The 21,973-nt window shown below is 42.9% G+C and overlaps 1 pseudogene; it reads left to right on the top strand.

Moving 5' to 3' along the window:
• The first annotated feature begins 218 nt into the window (after nucleotides 1–218).
• On the top strand, nucleotides 219–20,241 carry LOC133830832 (phenylacetaldehyde reductase-like; annotated as a pseudogene).
• Nucleotides 20,242–21,973: the final 1,732 nt, after the last annotated feature.

The following is a 21,973-nucleotide window of genomic DNA, read 5'->3' as shown; positions in this document are numbered from 1 at the left end:
AGAAACATAACCCCACATATTTTTCCCTTTCAAATTTTTTTTCATCACATAGTTCCAATAAGAATAATTCTTTCCATCTAACCTCACACTAATGGATTGAAGGGAATCATCTCTATTACTTGCCATTTCAGAAACAAAGAACAAATTTCCAAATGCTATCTCAGACAAAAGTTCCCAAATTCTGCAATCTGACGAAACCCTAAAATTTTAGAATGAACATGAAAATCACATACCGAGTTACTGCAAAGATGCTTCGACCCAATTTCCTTCAATACGAAGGAGACCCAAGCCAAAAAAAAATATTTGGATCCGCAAAAGCTATGGTTACGCTTAAGAAATTCAATTCCATAAACCCTGCTCTGATACCATGATAATTATATAAAGACACAATCCATAAAACCCAAATGAGAGATAGCAAAAAGATGAAGAGAGAAAAGGGAGGCTAGAGTGTATTGCAAAATAGAGAGAAAAGTATTCTAGGTTACAAAACTAATTAGCCAAGCCTTTTATATAAGGCAAAAGATATAAAATAACAATAATTAAGAAAAGTCTAAAATGCCCTCAAATAATAACTCTAACAATAAGAACACGGGCAACTCCACTAATAACCAATTGGTTTTTAGATGGAGCTATATGATTCTTGTCATGGTATCATGAGTCAATTATTTTGCAGGCATTCGATCCACACCGATCCAAAGAGTGAGCCAAGTCACACGAGATCCGCATAGTGCAAAAAGACACTTGAGATAGGGAGCTAAGCCACACGGGATCCGCATAGTGCAAAAAGATACTTGAGATCCAAAAAATAATAATAATAAATGAGCTGAAAAAGAGTCATTTGTGATTAGGTGATTCAAGATTGATGAGCGAAAAATTACCACCATCTTGAGGGAATATTGGAGTATGATGGCTCTTAGGAATTCTCTACTTAAAAACACAAAATTAATGTGGCTTGTCTTTGATACATGTCAAGAGATCTTATCAAGCACAGGGGGAATTGGGATGATTTCATTAAAAACTTCAAGAAAGTGAACAATGCAATACAACTTAGCAAAAAAACCAGAAAATGAACACGCCAGAACTGTCCAAAAACAACCACATAAGGAAAACAAAAGAAAACAATACTTGAGAAAACCATGCAGCCCCTGAGAGAGACACCTAATCAGGTCCCTAGCTACCTGTTTTCAGCCCAAGCCGCCACATTATGAGCTGCAAAAAAACTTCAAGCTCTTGGGATGTGACAGAGGTCCCATAAGGAAAATTGTCTTCTTTCTCAAGGTAGTGTATATTGGAGTATGATGTCTTGCATAAAATAAGTGTAAAAATATTAAGTTATTAATAAAAACATGAATTCCTCCACTAATTACTAATTGGTATTTAGATAGAGCCTCATATTTTTTGTCATATCATGAGAAAATTCCTTTGCGGGCATTTGATCCACATCGATCCAAAAAAGTGAGTCAAGTTACATGAGATCCGCATAGTGCAAAAAGACACTTGAGATTCAAATAGTGAGCTAAACTGCACAAGATCTGCATAGTGCAAAAAGACACTTCAGATCCAAAAAAATATAAGCAAGCTGAAAAAGAGTCACTTGTGATGTGATCGGGTGATTCAAGATTAGTGAGCAAAAAATTACCACCATCTTGAGGGAAATATTAGAGTATGATATCCCACATAAAATAAGTGTAAGAATATTGAGTCATTAATAAGCACGTGAGTAACACTACTAATCTCGAATTGATTTTTAGATGCAGCCCTCATAATTCTTGGCAGTGTATTGTAATCTTCTCTGGCTATATTGTAGAGTTTGGTTTTTTGCTTTTGTTTTTCAATAAAACCTCTCCTTTTGATATCACATCATTTTTTTTCCTCAAGTTCATAATATATTGTTTCCTTTATCTCTATCTATATATTTAGAGAGAGAGAGAGAGAGAGGATGAGCAGAGAAGGAAAGGTGGTGTGTCTGAATGGAGCTTAGCTTCATGGCTAGTGAAGCTCTTATTACAATATGGTTACACTGTCAAAGGATCTGTTCGTGACCTAAGTTAGTTCTTATTATCTATTTCTTTTTAAATAACATACATCTACAAAAATATCATCATGTACTTTCAAATTCTGGTTTTTCAACTTAATTTTATCCCTTAAATCTCATTTTGCATGCATGAAATTCTGTCATGTAGATGATTCAAGTAAAATACAACACTTTGTTGCACTGGATGGATCTAAAGAGAGACTTCATTTGTTCAAAGCAAATTTAATGGAAGAAGGCTCTTTTGATTCTGCTATCAATGGATGTGATGGTGTCTTTCACACAGCATCTCCTGTACTTCTTCATTCTGTTATTGATCCTCAGGTAAACATAAAATTATAAAATTTTAAGATTAAGTTTTTTTCCCTTTCTCTTGTTTGGCAGATGTGAAGATGACTTGCCTCTCAAGCCAAAGTACCAAGTATTAGATTTGAAGGCAAAAAGTTTGGGAACTAACTTCATTCCCTTGGAAGTGAGTCTGAGAGACACTGTAGAAAGCTTGAAGGAGAATGGTCTTTTCAACCTCTAATATGACACCAAAAACATCTTTGGTACTGTACGCCCTAAGTATCCACGGGTTATTAGCGAGCTGGAAAATTGTATAATTCTATCAGCCATGTGGAAGCCACCTACCCGGATCTGCTGTTACAAGTCTCTACCTCTTTACAAAAGGCTCCAAAATTGTTTAAAAATACTATTTTATATATAATCTTTTTTTTTTAAATATCATATTTTGAATAGGACTCTTCATGATTCAGGGTCGGTCCTAATTAAGAAAGGTGGTGAGATTGCATGGTTTGGTAAGAGTCTTGGTAATAAATCAGGACAATAGCTATTTACTCTCTGAAATGAATACAATAATATATCAGGACAAGAGCTTACCCTCTAAAATGAGCTATTTACTCTCTAAAATGAATACAATAATAAATGATATATAGGAATTTTTTTTAGGTAGGAGCAACATTTTTGGCCTTACCGTAAGGTTATTTTTTATTTTTGTATTTGGAAAAATTATAACCCAATTTTTTTTTTTTTTGCATGATGGTGTATGTTATGATTATAATAGGCATTATGCCAATTTTTGGAAAATTTTGAATAATTTAAGAGTTCAAACTTGATTTTTTTATACGCATGGAAACACAAACTATTTGAACTGTGATTTTAACACTGTAAATTCATTGGAATTTCTTAAAAATTGGCGGGATACCTGTTATAACTACAATGTATATGTCATCGTGCAAAAAAAAATGGATATAATTTTTCTAAATGCCAAAAATAGAAAACACTCCTAAAATAGAGGCAAAAATGATGCCCCTGCCTAACCTAAGAAGCTCCCTATATATATCATAATCTCTTTGACTTTTTATTTTTTTAAAACACACTAAATAACTTATAATAAGTGGGCAATAATATTAGGAACACTCACAAATTATAGTTATGTATCAGTGGTTGTAACCACTCAATATTATTTAAAAGAGTGATGGGTCCTAAGTAAAATATTAAAATGTTATAGAAATGAATGGCGTATCATTTTGTATGTAGTAATTTATGAGTATCACTATCTTTACTCTAATTAAAGAGTTTATATTTTTTGGATCCTGAATTTTGTCTTATTATTTGTTTGGACCCTGTGTTTTGACAAGTTACTTTTGGACCTTATGTTTTGTAAAATTGTTCAAATAAAACCCTAAACCCAATTTTGGTTAATGTTTTCTCAAGTAAAATCACAAATAATTCACCAAACTAACAAATCAGAACAAAAATAAAATCATTATGCTTAAAAACTATACTGTTATATTCAATTATTTCTTCATCAAAATTGAGTTTGGTTTATTTGAACCATTTTACAAAATATAGCAAGGTCCAAAAATGAAAATTTTAAAACATAGAGTCCAAACAGGTAATCAGAAAAAATACAAGATCCAAAAAATTATAAAACCCTAATTAAATTGGAATTTTCTAATCTTTATAGTAGTATAATCAAACAGAAAGTCATAGAATTATTATATACAAGAAAAGTACTCTTGTCCAATAGTTGATAGCCGCCCATTCCGATTGCTGTCTTTCATGTTTGTAAGAACAAGAGGAAAAGAACAAACATACCATAAAATAACTAAATTGATTAATGTTAAAATTGAAAGGAAAATAACGAATATCCCCTTCATTGAATTATAATACTTAAATGAGTTCTTATCTATCCATATTTTCTATGACCAAGTTGATTTGGAAACAACTATAATATTGTTCCTCAAGGCTGTGAATAAGCACATTACAGAGAGAGAGAGATCAGAGGATGAGTGGAGTAGGGAAAGTGGTGTGTGTTACAGGAGCTTCAGGTTACATAGCTTCATGGCTTGTGAAGTTGTTATTAGAACATGGATACACTGTCAAAGCCACTGTCAGTAATCTAAGTAAGTTCTCTTTCTTAGCAACTTTGATTCAAATTTATTACCTTTTCTCTTCTTCTTCTTCTGAAAAAAGGAAAACTGAACTCACTGCCAAATTCATAGGCCATTTTTGGTTTCTTTGTGTGAAAAATAAAGATATTTATCTGAACTCATATTTGATCTCTGCTAATTAATACTATATGATGTAGGTGATCCAAAATAAACTGACCACTTACTTGCACTAGATGGAGCTAAAGAAAGACTTCATTTGTTCGAAGCAAATTTAATGGAAGAAGGCTCTTTTGATTCTGCAATCAATGGATGTGATGGTGTTTTTCACACAGCCTCTCCTGCAATTCTTTCAGCTACTGACCCTCGTGTAAACATATGTATATTAACCTATATAATTAGTGTTTTGAAAGGTTTTAATGATGTGATTCTTAAGTTTTTTGCAATGTATTTTTCAGGCAGAAATAATAGAACCTACAGTTAAGGGAACACTGAATGTTCTGAGGTCATGTGCTAAAGTTCAATCAGTAAAGAGAGTGGTTATAACATCTTCTATAGCTTCAGTTTTATACGATGGAAGAAAAGTTCTTACCTCTGATGTGGTTGTTGATGAGACATGGTTTTCTGATCCTCTTATCTGTGAGAATAGGAAGGTATATTCTTTCTCAAATTCTCAAGCTTATAATATATCTTTGAAATGTCACCATGTCTTTTTTTATCCATTTTTTAGTTTCTGATGTGATGAACAATCTTATCTTTTGGCATCTTCCAAACTCTCATTAATTCTTTGTGATTATGTAATTTTCTGAAGAATAAATTTGAGCCGCAAGCTTTGGGATTGATCAATTAATTTATGCCAGAATTGAAAATATCCTAGGACATCTGTACGCCCTAAATATCCACGAGTTATTAGCGAGCTGGAAAATGGCATAATTCAATTCGCCACGTGGAAACTGTCTACCCGGAGCTGTTGTTACGAGTCTCCACCTCTTTAGCCCGAGCTAATCAAAGGGTTAGCAAGTATGCTCGAAGTCATCGGGTCAGCAGTATGGATATCTTGAGCTGGCGCTACATCAAGCTCGAGGTGCGACATAGATCTGGCACCCCCGACCATTTGTGAAGTCAGCCACGCAATGTAAACGTGCGCATATCAAACATCACGTGTCTACTCCATTCCTGAATTCTCGGACACGCAGCATAAACGTGCGTGTTCAGGCACCCCACGGCTGGTTTGGGCCATGCGGCCCATTATCCCCCTTACCTATTGATTAGGCAACACTTCATTGTCAGGTTCTAGGAATTAATCATAAGTGTCACAGAGGTGACATGATAGGTAAGAAGGTCACGAGATGACCCCCTTTACCAACACCCATATGTCCTCTCCCTATAAATATGGAGACCCTGGGCGTTGCAAGGGGTTGGCGTTTTGATTGTAAAGAAACACCCTGTAAGAAATTCACAAGAGATATCAATAATATTGACTGGTGGACTAGAGGGAATTTATTATTCGAACTACCTAAAAAGGAGTGATAACCTTCCCACCATACTAATTTCGCCAGTTTGGAATATAAATATTTACACATTACGGTTCACTATTTAGCACTAATCCATCCCGTTTATTCGTATAATTATCTGTTGGCGAAGAACCGCGTCAACAGTTTGGTGCTTTCATTGAGAGGATTTAGATTGGTACTATTGCATAAACCTAACCATGGTGGTTACTCGTTCGAGGCATGGTAATGAAGCGGATCAACGTGATGGGCAGGAGGCCCACCATGCCGCCATATCCGATGAACAAAACCCCGAGGTTCAGCAGCGACCGGGAAAGCAGCCAATGGGCCAGGGCGACACCGGAAGTTCGGCTCCCCGGCCGCCAAATTCGAACCCGAATTTCTACACGGCGATAGAGATGGAAAACGCACAGTTGAGAAGTCAGCTGTCGAAAGCAAACAAGCAAATCGAAGAGGTCTTGGCTCGATTACCCCCTTTTACAACCGACGCTAACGTCAGAAAGAGGCAGAGTGGGACTCATAAGTCCCGCCGGGATAAATGGTCCAAGCCCAACCGGTCGGTCAGAACCTCGACTCCGAATTATACTCCCACGTCGCACCACCAGGAAACTGTGTTTGAGGAACTTCCTAAGGCCGATCAGCAATTCAGCCGATCGGTCCGGACCTCAACTCCTAGCTCGATTCCACCCTCGAGCGCACCCAGGAGGGCCCGAGGCAGCTTGCGGAGGAGATCCGGGGAGGGCTCGCGACAATAGCCTGCCTCGGCCAGCCGTCCTGCACCACGGTCAGACCGCCAATCGCAGGACGCAGGGAATGGTAGAGCGGAGCGGCCGCGACCTAGCTTAATCCGCCCTGACGGGACTAGGATCGCGTCACCAGTTAGGCATTCCCCGTCACCAATAAGATATCCATCTCCTCCCCATCCAGTCCAAGACATTCTGGCTAATGGGAGCAGCAGGAGAAATCCTCCTTCCGCTGGTCCTTCCCATCGCAGCCAAGCACACGGGGAAATCCCGAATCCTCACCCTCAGCAGCGGGCTCCGAGTTTTTCAAACGGAAGTTACTGGACCTGGAGTCATCGAAGTGGCATGTCCGGCGAAGACCTGCGCCATCGTTTGAGTTCGGCTCAAAACCCTCGGGCCGACCTCTGAGATCGCCTCAACTCTCAGAGAGGAGATCCAGCTAGAAATGGTAGTCGTGCTCACCAAGGGGAGGGTCTGTCGGAAGTATGTTACAGCGGGAATGTCCCGCCTAACCTAGCTCAAGCTTGGAGGGACAATAACCCGCCTAACGCTTACAATGGAACTGGAGCTATTGAACAGCCCCAGAACAACCAAGGAAGTAAGGACCAAACCCTAGAGCGTCTAGCTCAGATGGAGGAGCTGATGAGGAAGCTCTTATCGGAAAAGGAAAAAGATGAGTACGACTCGGGGGATGAAATCGAGCTCTTCGCCCCCAGCATAGCAGCCACGACATATCCACCTGGTTTCTGTATGCCCCACTTGTCCAAATTTGATATGGACGGAGACCCGTCGGATCATTTGGGTATGTTCAACACCCTGATGATGGCCCACAACATCGGTCCTGAGCTACGGTGTTTGATTTTTCCTTCCACCTTGACTGGGCCAGCCAGGCAATGGTTCAAGCAGAATAAAAAGCAGTCCATCAGCTCGTGGAAAACCTTTTCTGCTGACTTCAAGAGGGCATTCCGAGATTCTCAGGCTGCCCGCCTCAAAGCCGACACCCTGGCAAACGTAAAGCAGTAGCCCGAGGAACCTTTGAAAGCTTACCTGAGCAGATTCGCAAACGTCGCGGCTCGAGCCAGGGATGCAGATGATAGTTCCAAGCTTATGGTCTTGAGGACTGGGATCCTCGTCGGAGGCGGACTCTGGGAAGAGATACAGAGAAAAGGTGTCAGCACCGTGGATGAATTCTTAAATAAGGCCTAGGGATGGATAAACCTGGAGGAGGCGCGAGCATCGGCCGTGGGAACCAACCAAGCCCCTGATCAGCCCGCTAGAGTGGGAATGGATGTCGTGAAAATGACCCAAACCGTTACACAAAATAACCAATTGGGTGGAGGCAAGAGAAAAGGGAGCAGCGAGGGCGGCCAACACGGCCCAAAGAAGAACAAACCCGTGGAAAAATTTAAACCAGTCTACGCGACTTACACCGAGCTCACAAACACTAGGGAGAACATTTTCCTAGCAAACTCTGCTCGCCTTCCCTGGAAGAAGCCGAAGCCTTTGAAGCATCAGAAGGCCAAGCGGGACCCCTCTAAGTTTTGTCGATTCCATGACATTGACCACAACACTGACGATTGTAGGAATTTGAAGGATAAGATCAAGACTCTCATCAGAGCCGGACCCTTGGCTCAGTATGCGCGGAATAGAGTTCCCGCTGGTCAGCCGGCTCCAGAATCTCCGATAAGTCAACCCGGGCCTCGGATAAATCAGGACACCCCTCCTCCTGTGATAAGAGGAGAGATCTCCACGATCTCCGGAGGCCCCCATCTGGCCGGCACGAGCAGAGGTGTCCAAAAGAGATATGTCAATGAATTGAAGGCTCATAACGGAGTGGAGTTCGTCCCAGAGCAACATCTACCCAAACAGCAACGACTGGAGGAAAATGCTAGTCACGTCCAATTCCCCCATAATGACCCTCTGGTCATAGCCGCCCAGCTCGCCAACCGGAGAGTTAGGTGGATACTGGTCGATAATGGGATCTCGGTGAACCTGCTGTTCCGGTCTACGCTGGAAAAGATGGGTTTATCTATCACCAGTTGAAAGCCACCTCCATGATGCTATATGGATTTTCCGGAGAAGGGTCGGATGCAATAAGAACAATCGAGCTGGTGATTACCTTTGGAGAGGGATCCCGGACTGTCTCAAAACTCCTCGAGTTTGTGGTCATCGATTGTCCCGCCGCACCAATGCTATTTTGGGCCGACCTACATTGATAGCATTTGAAGCCATAACCTCCATCCGCCACCTCGCACTAAAATTCCCCTCTTCCACGGGGATATGCACGGTCTGAGGTGATCAGCTCACTGCCAGGGAATGCTATAGCATTTCTATGAAGGGAAAATCAAGACCCGGGCAGCAGACGATGACCATCCAGGGTGGGAGTGAGAAATCTCAGGAAATTGTACCTATTCCTGAGATAGAAAAACCTTGGAATGCCAGAGGGGAGGGTATCACCTTAAATAATGATATCAACCCTAGAATAGGTGAGGATAGATCCGAGCTCCAGGCCATCGAAGAGCTCGAGGAGGTGAATATCGACCCACAAGACCCCTCGAAGGTGGTAAAGCTCGGGAAAAACCTATGTAACGAAAGGAAGGCGGAGCTGATTAGGTTTCTGCAAGAAAATCTATATGTGTTCTCCTGGTCTCATGGAGACATGGTAAGGATCAGCCCGAGCGTCATCATGCACACCCTCCACTTGGATAAAAATGTGCCTACAAAGTCCCAGAAACAAAGGCGCCAAGAAACGACCGGAGCTGAGGCCCTAGAGGAGGAAGTAGCCCGGCTCTTAAAGTTCAGCTTTATCCGCGAGGCAAAGTTCCCAATCTGGGTCGCCAATCCTGTGTTGGTCCCGAAGCCCAACGGGAAATGGTGGACCTGCATCGACTTTTCCGATCTGAACAAAGCCTGCCCCAAAGATTGCTTCTCTTTGCCAAGGATTGACCAATTGGTAGATGCCACGACGGGGCACGAGCTCATATCTTTTATGGATTCGTACTCGGGCTATAACCAGATCGCCATGAATCCAGCAGACCAGGAACACACTAGCTTCATGACCCCAACTAACGTTTATTGTTACAAGGTCATGCCTTTCGGGCTGAAAAACGCAGGAGCTACGTACCAGAGGTTGGTAAATAGGATGTTTACCAATCAGATCGGGAAAAATATGGAAGTGTATGTTGACGACATGTTGGTCAAGTCAAAAACTGCCGATAACCATGTCTCCGATCTGGAGGAATGCTTTAAGATTTTGAGAGAATACGACATGAGGCTAAACCCCCAAAAGTGTACTTTCGGGGTTGTGTCAGGAAAATTCCTGGGTTTCATTGTCAATACCAGAGGAATAAAAGCGAACCCCGATAAGATCAGGTCGCTACTCGAGATGCCCTCACCCCGGTCGCGAAAAGATGTTCAAAGTCTGACAGGAAGGGTGGCGGCCCTTAATCGGTTTATTTCTAAATCTACCGACAAGTGTTTGCCATTTTACAACCTGCTCCGGGGAAATAAAAAATTTGAGTGGACCGAGGAATGTGAACGTGCCTTCCTCGATCTGAAAGCGCATTTAGCCGAGACGCCCGTATTATCCAAACCAACAGCAGGAGAGCCTCTTTTCCTTTACCTAGCTGTCACGGAAGATGCAGCTAGCGCCGTATTAGTCCGGGAAGAAGACTGGTCTCAAAAGCCAGTCTATTACATCAGCAAGAGGCTTCTCGGAGCTGAATCCCGGTATCCGTTGATGGAAGAGATGGCTTTCTGCCTTACTACGGCCTCCTGAAAGCTCAGACCATATTTCCAGTCCCACTCAATACACATCATAATCGATCAGCCTTTAAGGCAGGTTTTGCAGAAACCTGAAGCATCGGGGCGTCTGTTGAAGTGGGCTATCGAACTCAGCCAATTTGAGATACTTTACATACCGCGAACTGCAATAAAAATCCAGGCCCTAGCTGATTTTGTGGCAGAGTGCACAGGGTTCCAAGAAGATCCTGTAGAAGAGTCAGCTCAGGCCTCATGGAAGGTCTTCGTAGACGGCTCATCTAACGAGAACGGCTCCAAGGCTGGAATCATATTGATATCCCCAGAGGGACATCGATTCCACTCGGCATTACGATTTAGATTCAAAGCGTCCAACAACGAGGCCGAATACGAAGCTTTATTAGTGGGGCTAAGGGTGGCTCAAGAGCTGAGGGCCAGCTCCGTCCAGTGTTACAGCGATTCCCAGCTCGTGGTAAACCAAGTGTTAGGAGAATACCAAGCACGGGGAACCAAGATGGCTGCTTACCTGGCCAAGGTAAAGAAAGAGCTATCCGCATTTGAGCACGGCTTAATCGAGCAGATACCCCGGGAGCAGAACGCCAACGCTGACGCTCTGGCGAAGCTCGCCACCTCCGGGGAGGTAGAGACTTTGGGGCTGGTGCCGGTAGAATTCTTGGAAAGACCAAGCATAGAGGAAATCGGGGCGGAGGTTGAGATGATCGACACCAGACCGACTTGGATGACTCCCATCCTCGAGTATCTCACAGCAGGGAAGTTACCCGAGGAGCGAAATGACGCAAGGAGGGTACTTTATCGGGCTCCGAGGTATATAGTGATAGACGGGATATTGTACTGGCGTGGCCTCTCTTTACCTCTTCTACGGTGTGTTCTGTCAAGTGAGGCGAAGACCATTTTGCAGGAGGTGCACAAGGGTTTTTGTGGAGATCATGCTGGGGGGCAAAACCTGGCCTTGAAGATATTGAGGCAAGGGTATTATTGGCCTACTCTATCAAAGGACTCGATTTCCTACGTCCGAAAATGTAACAAGTGCCAGCGATTTGCCACAATTTCCTAGGCTCCTCCGGTCGAGTTGAAGATGATCTCGTCCCCATGGCCGTTCGCGGTCTGGGGGATTGACCTGGTTGGTGCCCTCCCCACTGGAAAAGGAGGAGTTCGCTATGCGGTGGTGCTATTGACTATTTCACAAAGTGGGTAGAAGCAGAGCCCCTGGCGACGATCACTTCAAAGAGGGTCCTCGACTTCGTGGTCAAGAATATTGTTTGCCGATTCGGGCTGCCAAAGAAGATCGTGTCAGATAACGGAACGCAGTTCGATAGTGATCTCTTCACCGAATTCTGTGAGAGGCACGACATTGTTAAAAGTTTCTCCTCCGTGGCCTATCCCCAGGCCAATGGGTAGGTCGAGGCTGTCAACAAGACGCTAAAAGCAAGCCTTAAGAAGAGACTGGATGAAGCCGAGGGAGTTTGGCTCGAACAGCTCCCCCAGGTACTGTGGGCATACCGGACCTCGCACCGAACTTCGACGGGTCACACACCTTTCTCCCTGGTTTTCGGGAGTGAGGCCGTCCTTCCTGTCGAAGTAAAGGTAGCCTCGCATAGAGTCTAGACATTTGACCAAGACCAGAACAACAAATTGCTCTGCGCGTCCCTCGACCTAATTGACGAAAAATGAGAAGCTTCATAGCTGCAGCTCGCACGTTATCAACAAAAGATCACTCGTTATTTCAACTCAAAGGTCCAGAAACGCATCTTTAGCGTAGGCGACCTGGTACAAAGAAGAGTTTTCTTAGCCGGTAAGGATCCCAAGGACGGAGTGTTGGGACCAAACTGGGAAGGACTCTATCAAATAATAGAGGTCGTGAAAGAAGGAACCTTCAAGCTAGCTTGGCTTAATGGAGAAGCAGTCCTACAGACTTGGAACGCGATACACCTGAAGAAATATTATCAGTAATACTTTTGTAAGGCTTAATTAGAAAAGCCACCTTTGTTTATTAATGAGAGATAGTCTTTTTCGCATTGTCGTATATGTTTGTGGATGTAATGTTAAAAAAAAAATGGGGGGTACGTTTCAAGTAACCACGAAAGTTCCTTTCCTGATTACTTGGGGGGAATATATCCTGGATACGACCAGGTCCTAAAACTTAGAAGTTGATTCAAATTAATTGATCGATGTTTTTCTTAAAAAGCACGAGATATCAATAAAGGATTAACGCGAACTAAGCTTTTAAAGTTAATATACTGGATATGACCAAATCCTAAAACTTAGAAGTTGATTCAAATTGATTGATCGATGTTTTTCTTAAAAAGCATGAGATATCAATAAAGGATTAACGCGAACTAAGTTTTTAAAGTTAATGTCCTGGATACGACCAGGTCCTAAAACTTAGAAGTTGATTCAAATTGATTGATCGTTGTTTTTCTTAAAAAGCACGAGATATCAATAAAGGATTAACGCGAACTAATTTTTTAAAGTTAATGTCCTGGATACGACCAGGTCCTAAAACTTAGAAGTTGATTCAAATTGATTAATCGATGTTTTTCTTAAAAAGCACGAGATATCAATAAAGGATTAACGCGAACTAAGTTTTTAAAGTTAATGTCCTGGATACGACCAAGTCCTAAAACTTAGAAGTTGATTCAAATTGATTGATCGATGTTTTTCTTAAAAAGCATGAGATATCAATAAAGGATTAACGCGAACTAAGTTTTTAAAGTTAATGTCCTGGATACGACCAAGTCCTAAAACTTAGAAGTTGATTCAAATTGATTGATCGATGTTTTTCTTAAAAAGCACGAGATATCAATAAAGGATTAACGCGAACTAATTTTTTAAAGTTAATATCCTAGATACGACCAGGTCCTAAAACTTAGAAGTTTGTTCAAATTGATTAATCGATGTTTTTCTTAAAAAGCACAAGATATCAATAAAGGATTAACGCGAACTAAGTTTTTAAAGTTAATGTCATGGATACGACCAAGTCCTAAAACTTAGAAGTTGATTCAAATTGATTGATCGATGTTTTTCTTAAAAAGCACGAGATATCAATAAAGGATTAACGCGAACTAAGTTTTTAAAGTTAATGTCCTGGATACGACCAGGTCCTAAAACTTAGAAGTTGATTCAAATTGATTGATCGATGTTTTTCTTAAAAAGCACGAGATATCAATAAAGGATTAACGCGAACTAAGTTTTTAAAGTTAATGTCCTGGATACGACCAGGTCCTAAAACTTAGAAGTTGATTCAAATTGATTAATCGATGTTTTTCTTATAAAGCACTGAGATATCAATAAAGGATTAACGCGAACTAAGTTTTTAAAGTTAATTTCCTGGATACGACCAGGCCCTAGAACTTAGAAGTTAAGTTTAAATTGATTGACCGAAATTTTTATAAAAAAGCACAAGATATCAATAAAAACACTTACAGAAACTAAGTTCTTACCAAATGCGTTGAAAATGAGTAACGATAAAGGTCAAAAATAGATTAAAGTGAAATATGGGGAAAATGATTGTCTCGAGGAGAAAAATCCTCGTGGTAGAAGATTACAAATAAAAAATAAAAAAGAGAAGGATCAAAAGTCCTAGGCCCCTTCAGGCTGCTCCGACGAAGTCACCCCTTCGGCATCCTGCTCGGCTGCAGCGGAAGTTTCCCAGTCTCAGAGGGCACCTCCTGTTGAAGTTGAGCATTAAACTTCTCAAGGAAGGGCACCCACACCTCCGGTGCCAGGAAGGAAAAATCACCATCCTGGTTGAAGGCCCATCAATGATAAAGCATGGCCTCCATGGAGGAGCTGGAAGATGCCCTCTTTGCCACAAGGGCGGCCTTTTCCTCCTCAACCTCGACCTTCATAGCATCCAAGGCGACCTGTGTAGCCTCGGCCTCCAGTAGCTTAGCCCGGTTTGCCTCCAGATCAACCTGCGCAGCGACCAAGGCAGCCTGCGCGACCTTCTCGCTTTCCCTGGCAGCCATCAGGGCAGCCTTGGCATCTCGCTTTTGTTGTTGAGCAGACGCAAGAGCGGCCTTAGCAGTCTGGAACTCGCCCCTGACCTCGTCAAATCTGGCCCTGGACCGAGCTATGCTTCGGTGTAGGGCCAAACCTACCTGCAAGGTCAAAAGAAGATAAGGCATGTGCTTTAGAAAAAGCAAAGAGAACCATTGATTAAGTAAACTTACCGTGAGGGTCATCCCCAGTGAAGACTCCATAACGTTCTCGGGGCTCCTCGTCTCAATCTTCTGCAAGTCCCTTAGGGTGGCATTGTAGCAATGATCCACCATATAGGTCGCGGTTTCATAAACCGTCCCTCGAAAGGCCTCGGGGATTTTCTCCAGGGCTTGAGTGTTGACTGGGATGCGCACGGTGGGAGCCGGAGCTGGCAAGGTCCCAGTTGGTACCTCCAGTTCCCGGTTAGAGACCGGAGGTCGCGGGGGAGGTAGGGGCATCTTCTCTACAGCGGGAGGATCCTGGCCCTTCCCCTTGGCGGGAGACTTGGAGGTGGTCCCAGGGGGGGGGGAGTTTTCTTGGTCAACCGGGGATTCTTTACCAATAGTCCAGACGACCCAGAGGGAGGATTCCCCCTGGAAAATGGATCGCAGGACGTTGTCCCCGGGCTGTGACATCTCCTCGCCTGAAACAAAACCAAGGAAGCGTTAGTAGACATATAAAAAATACTTGATAAAAGATAAAAAAAAAATCTAAAGAATGTATTGAAAATGACCTACCCTCCGAGCTAGAGGAGGAATCTATTGCCACAACCTCCGGCCGCAGAGCTTCTACGGGGGAGTCTAAGCTAATAACTTCACGAATGAGAGAGGGCTCTGGGTCCGGATCTGCCTCACGACTAGACTCCTCTACATACTGCCTAAGCCCCGGAGCTACTACACCCTCCAGAAGGGAGGGCCACGACCTAAGGATGGTCCCGTACTCCTTAAAAAAGGCTGACCTAAAGGCCAGGGTATTGTCTACTACTACAGTGCCCCTAGGGAAGCCCATGTCAAAGCGCAACACTAATTGATCATCGCACTGGAGTAGAGTTATGTTACGGTCTGGGTCATTTTGATGACGATGTACGAGTTGGCTGGGGTTAAACCTAGCAAGCCGTAGGTCTGCGACAGCCCTGTCTATGTCCTTAAACAAGTATGGGTTACCTTGGCCAGAGGGGCTGGCTGCTGCCCCGGACTGGATCCGCTTCGCGTCGACCCCCTGGGCGATCTCAAGAGCCCTCTTCCAACGCACGAGCTGCAGCTCTTCTTCCTCGTCGTCATCCGCAGCACCCCCCTCGGGGATGGGAGCCATCTCGCGAGCTGCTGGGACGGTCCGCGGCCTCCTCAAGGCCAGGGTCTGGCCCAGAGAAATTAATTTACACGCAAGCATCGTCTCATCAAACACGAGCTGGCGGTAGTCTTTTTCGCTTGGAGGGAACCCCGCCAAAGTTTCATATTGACCCCCGAGGGTCACCGATTTAGCCGTCCTCGCAAAAATAGCTGCACGATGGTATTCAAGTCAATACGCATGGAAAGAAACAAGTCAGCGATGATTTTGCGAGCTAAGGATAGAAAGAATTTACGAGGACGGTTGAAGTAGTGGTGGTCGCAGTTGTGAAACCCCGTCAACATAAAGAACTAGTCCTTGAAGTCGTTGGGGTGGCTGGGCAGCTCGATGACTGCGGCAAAGTTGGGAAAACGGGTCAAGTAATAAAACTCGTCGCCTCGCCCCCGTTGATCCGGGCTGGCTTTGAGGCAGAAGAAATAGAGAATGTCTGCCGGTGTAGGGACCTCCCATTCCTGCTTCAGGAAGAGGTACCTCAACCCCGCTAACAAGCGGTAGGAGTTAGGGGGGAGTTGAAAGGGGGCCAGCTTCACAAATTTTAGGAAGTCCGCGAAGTACTGGTCCAGAGGAAGAAAGGCCCCGGCCTTGAGGTGTTCGTCGCTCCAGGCCGCGAACTCCTCGTCGAGCAGTGTGCAGCTCCGCTCGCCCTTGAAGGGAGGTCGGGCAACAAGAGCACCTGTCCCTATTTCGATGTTGTGGGATAGCAGGATCTTGTTGACCTTCCCCTGATTTTTAACCTTAGAGACAATCCTCTCGGCCTCGAAGAAGGCGTCAGGTCCCACCTCGACCTCTTTCTCCACAGTGGGATCGAAGTGGGGGATAGGGGATTCCGCTACTACCTCTTTCCCCTTGCTGGCCTGCTGAGATGACGAGCCGGTGGCACTCTCTTTGGGCATGTTCTTCCTGGGTCCCATCTGGTCGCCTAACGAACAAAGATGAAGAAAGTTTAGAATGTCGACCTAAAAATAGGAAAGGGAATCTAGCGCGAGAAATGATTTTCCTTACACGGGCTGAGGTAATCTCAGCCCGCGGTGCGTGAGGCCACGCGGTTCTATGAACACGCGCTTGCGTTCCCAACGGGTCCCCGTTTGCTCGGGATCCGTGTGTCAGGAGGGTCAGGATAATGCTTGCCTTGGAGGGAAAGTTTCAAAAAGAAAAACTTCCTGGGAAGCGTGACCCCTAAGCTACCCGGTTTTGCACCCCAGAAACTTATCGCCTTCCCCTCTTCAAACAGGCATTTCAAAAGATTACCCAGAAAATTCACCCCTGAATTATCTTGTCCTATGCGTCACATTCCAAAACATATTCTCATATGGTCGATACCCCTAAGATAAAAACCTACGCACAAAACACCAGCCAAAAAGAAAAAAAAACCTACAATGTGCGACTAAGAAAGAAGTTTACCTAAACAAGGGAAACAGAAACATCTAAACGTCCAACAAGCAGAGGACTTACAGAGTTTTTTGCTGTGTGAAAATCGAAAAAGGCGTAGGAGTCGGAATCCTAGTGGAGCCTTTAGAACTGGAGTCACGGAGAAACCCTTGTGTCTGGAACGCAGAGACTTCTGGAACGATAACCGGAAGATAAAAGGCTTCTGAGGCTAAGAAGAGAGAAGATGAGGAAAAAATTTCAAATAAAGGGTGGCTCATGCGAAAGGTGGCCAACCTTATATATACGTAAAAGGCAAAGGAGCGAGGACCGTTCGATCGTCTTAATGCGAGAAACGAGGGTCACAACTCGAAAGACGAAACGACGGCCGAAGATAGGCTAGGCCATTTAATGCGATTCTCGGAAGACGGACTGTCACCAACCACGATGCTCCACGTATTCGATACTAGCGCAATAGGATGGACATGAAGAGTCGAAAAAGAAGCCTAAAATCCCCCACTGTGGCCATAGGTGACGTCGCGTGTCACGAGCAGGGGCTTGGGGGGCAAATGTACGCCCTAAATATCCACGAGTTATTAACGAGCTGGAAAAGGGCATAATTCAATCTGCCACGGGGAAACCTTCTAGCCGGAACTACTATTACGAGTCTCCACCTCTTTAGCCCGAGTTAATCAAAGGGTTAGCAAGTATGCTCGAAGGCATCGGGTTAGCAGCATGGATATCACGAGCTGGCACTACATCAAGCTCGAGGTTCAGCATAGATCTGGCACCCCCGACCATTTGTGAAGTCAGCCACGCAATGTAAACGTGCGCATATCAGTTATCACGTGTCTACTCCATTCCTGAATTCTCGGATACGCAGCATAAACGTGCGTGTTCAGGCACCCCACGAATGGTTTGGACCATGCGGCCCATTATCCCTCTTACCTATTGATTAGACAACACTTCATTGTCAGGTTTTAGGAATTAATCATAAGTGTCACAGAGGTGACATGATGGGTAAGAAGGTCACGGGATGACCCCCTTTACCAACACCCAGATATCCTCTCCCTATAAATATGGAGACCCTGGGCGTTGCAAGGGGTTGGCGTTTTGATTGTAAAGAAACACCCTATAAGGAATTCACAAGAGATATCAATAATATTGACTAGTGGACTAGATGGATTTTAACTTTCGAACCACCTAAAAAGAAGGAGTGATAACCTTCCCACCATACTAATTTCGTCAGTTTGGAATATAAATATTTACACATTATGGTTCACTATTTAGCACTAATCCATCCCGTTTATTCGTATAATTACCTGTTGGCGAAGAATCGCGTCAACAACATCAATTTTAGATAAAGAGTTTTAATATTGATATTTCAATTTGAGGGGAAAGACCACTATGACTAGGATTGGGGTTCCATCTTAATATACGTCCCCTCAAATTTGGACATGAAAGTGTGGACATTATAAACAACTTTAGATGCTATTTTATAGAATGCCACAAGGCCAACTCAGTAAATTTGTGGCAATATAGGACATCACAAAGCTGGTCGAAAAATTTGTAGGTATACACGCCGTCTGAAACAGGTCACATAATCCAACACGAATCGACATACATTGGAAAGGTCTCAAATCGACATAATCCTAGTGGTTTTTCCCCTCTTAAATTGCAATCCATATTATTAAGAAGATTATGATGAATTAATTTCATTATTAACTTTAATTAAAATAATAGTTTTATTAGGATTCTAACATCATATACTAATGTGTGTTAATTAGATTCAAATACACTTATTATTTATTTGTTACAGCTTTATTATCCACTTTCGAAAACTCTAGCAGAGGAGGCAGCTTGGAAATTTGCCAATGCAAATCGAATCGATTTGGTCACTATTCATCCAGCAGCTGTACTTGGTCCTCTTTTGCAGCCAATTATCAATAGTAGTGTGGAGATGATTATGAAACTTGTAAACGGTATATATAGTTTACTGACACTCTCTCACAAACTCATTGTGATCATATAATTATATATATAGGGGAATTATCATATTGGAGCTCCACTTTAAGCTTTATCGGTGAAGCTCTTCAGTGTTTTTGACCCGTGAACAGTTTTCGGAACGATTTTTTTTAATGACCGTGTATATTGTAGCTATTTAGAGCATCTTGCACATTTTCATAAAATTCCGAATAGTCACGCGTGTAACAACATGTTTGAACCTAGTTTTCGGTACTATAAACTATTTAGGATTTTCTGAAAATTTGCAAATGCTCTAAATAGCTACAATATACACGGTCATGAAAAAAAATCACGCCGAAAACTGTTCACAGGTCGAGAAACACTGAGAGTCCCACCGGTAAGGTTTAAAGTGAAGCCCTATAGAGGAATTATCCTTTTTATATATATGGTGTTGATTCTGCATTATGTTCTTCAAGTGTAGGACCTCAAACATTTCCAAATAAAGTTTTTGGATTTCTTGATGTTAGAGATGTTGCAAATGCACATATTCAAGCAATGGAGGTTGCTTCAGCTAGTGGAAGATACTGTCTAGCTGGATGTGTTGCACATATTTATGATACTTTGAAAATTTTAAAAGACCTCTACCCTGCTTTCAACATTCCTGAAAAGTAAGTTAACTTATTAATTACCATAACTGGTATAGAGTTCTGTTATTCTGTTACTCACAATTTTTTTTGGTGATAGAACTATGTAACATTATGTTTTGTTTTTCATTATTTGGTAGATGTGGAGATGAGCAGCCTTTCTTGGAAAAGTTCCAAGTATCAAATTTGAAAGCAAAGAGTCTGGGAATCAATTTCATTCCTTTGGAAGTGAGCTTGAGAGACACTGTGGAAAGCATGAAGGAAAAAGGCTTTTTTTAAATCTGATATATGACATTGACAACTATATTTATATATGTGTGTAATGTTTTTGTGCAAAATGTATATGCACCTATCATTATTCTCTTTATATTGGGTTTGTAACATTGGCCAACCTAATCAAGATGCTATGCCAACTTAAAACATCAGAGATTATTATTTATTTATTTTGAATTGATGAGGATTTGAACTATTTCTACACATACTTACATTGTAACGACCCAAATTCACTAATAAGGCTTAAGGGCCTTGATTAGTGTGCCTGGAGGGCGTAATGGAGATTATGTGTGATTTTAATGATTTAGATGCATGGTTATGATTTAAAGCATGTTATATGACTATGTGTATTATGTTATGTGATAATTATGCTATGTGATTTGTACCGCGTGGGTGTGGTGGTATTAATGTGACGCACGTGCCGAGACGGTCCTAGAAAGCTAGATAATGGTTACTGGTGATTTGGTAACTTGTGTAACTGTTAGTAACCATAGAGAGTAACATGTTTTGTTGGAAAAGTGGTAGAACTGTAAAGTAAGTAAAAGAAAAGTGTGCCCTTGAGGTTTAGTTAGAAAATGATATTTGAGGAGGGCTAAAATGGTCTTTTGGCAGTGGTATAGATGTCTTTGGCTGAGGGAAAAGGATATACACGATTATTTTATGCTTAGTATAACTGAAGTTAAGATTTGGAAGGCTAGAAAGATCAAGAAGGAAAGGGGAGAATCAAGAACCTAGAAAGCAAAGTGGAAGAGGAGTTGAACTGTGTTCTTTGAGGCTAGTAAAGGGCTTAAGGGTGTGAAATCAAGCATATATCAAGGTTCATACTGAGGTAAGGATTTGGTCCCTGTTTTGTTAAGTTGTGAATTTGGTTTTTGAAAGAATTGAAAGATAGCCATGGCTTGTCTTGCATGGAATTCAGCTGGTTTGTTAGGGTGGAATTCAGCTCAAAGCTTGGATTGGAGGAAGCTCAAGTCGAATTTCTGATTGAGGTAAGGGTATTAAATATGTTTGCAATCTCGTAGCTGTTATGGTTTAAGGATTTAAAGGTCTGGTTTGTACTTTTCTCAAGTTTTGGCTTAAGTGTTAGAGTCTGAAACTTAAGTGTGAATTCTGAGAATAGTTGTGTAATTGAGTTAGATTATGATGGTTATAGGTTGAGGTAAGGTTTATTTGGGGTTTTGAGTTGGTTTTGGGACTTAGGTATAAGGTTAGGATGATTTGGAGTGATTTGGGTTCGGGAAAAACGCAGGGGAAAAACCCAGATTTCTGGGCTCGCGAAGGAGCGCCACGGCGCTGTTCTAGCGCGCTGCGGCGCGAGGCTGTTTCTGGGCAAAGCAAGTTCTCTGACTTGCTGGCCGCCGCGGCCCTACAGGGGTGCGCCGCGGCGCTAGGCCAATTTCAGAACATGTGATTTTGCAATTTTGAGCCTTTGCTCCGGGGGTTCGGGGGATGTCTTCGGTGCATTGTTTTAGGGATTTGGGGAGGTCCGAGAGTGTAGGATTGGCTCCGGGAAGTATTTTTGGATTGATTAGTGACAAGGATGTTTCATTTGTGTTGTGACTAGGTCTTTGGAGAGGCTCGGGGTAGAGGACCGTGCTCGCGGCTTCGTGGCATCAGAAACTAGTAAATTGAAAGGTAAGAAAACTGCACCCGATTGTAAGATTGTGATGGGACTAAGTGCTCCCGAAAGTTATATCGTGTCAATGTTGGTATTACGCCATGGGACATGTAAAAGCGGTCTAAGAGTACCGTACATGATTTTAGCGCACAGGGCGCGGATTGGCCACTGGGAGCCAGGAACAATGGGATAACAGAGGGAGCAGCCTGAGGGCGCTAGCCCTGGTTATCGTTTGTGAATTGTGAATGTTATGAACTGAAATGCCTAGTATGTGGAATACTTGATTATACTGGCTGATGATATATCTGAGTTTATGTG

Source organism: Humulus lupulus, chromosome 4 (assembly GCF_963169125.1).
Source record: "Humulus lupulus chromosome 4, drHumLupu1.1, whole genome shotgun sequence".
NCBI classification, from domain to species: Eukaryota; Viridiplantae; Streptophyta; class Magnoliopsida; order Rosales; family Cannabaceae; genus Humulus; species Humulus lupulus.
This window is presented reverse-complemented; position numbering and strand designations above follow the sequence as displayed.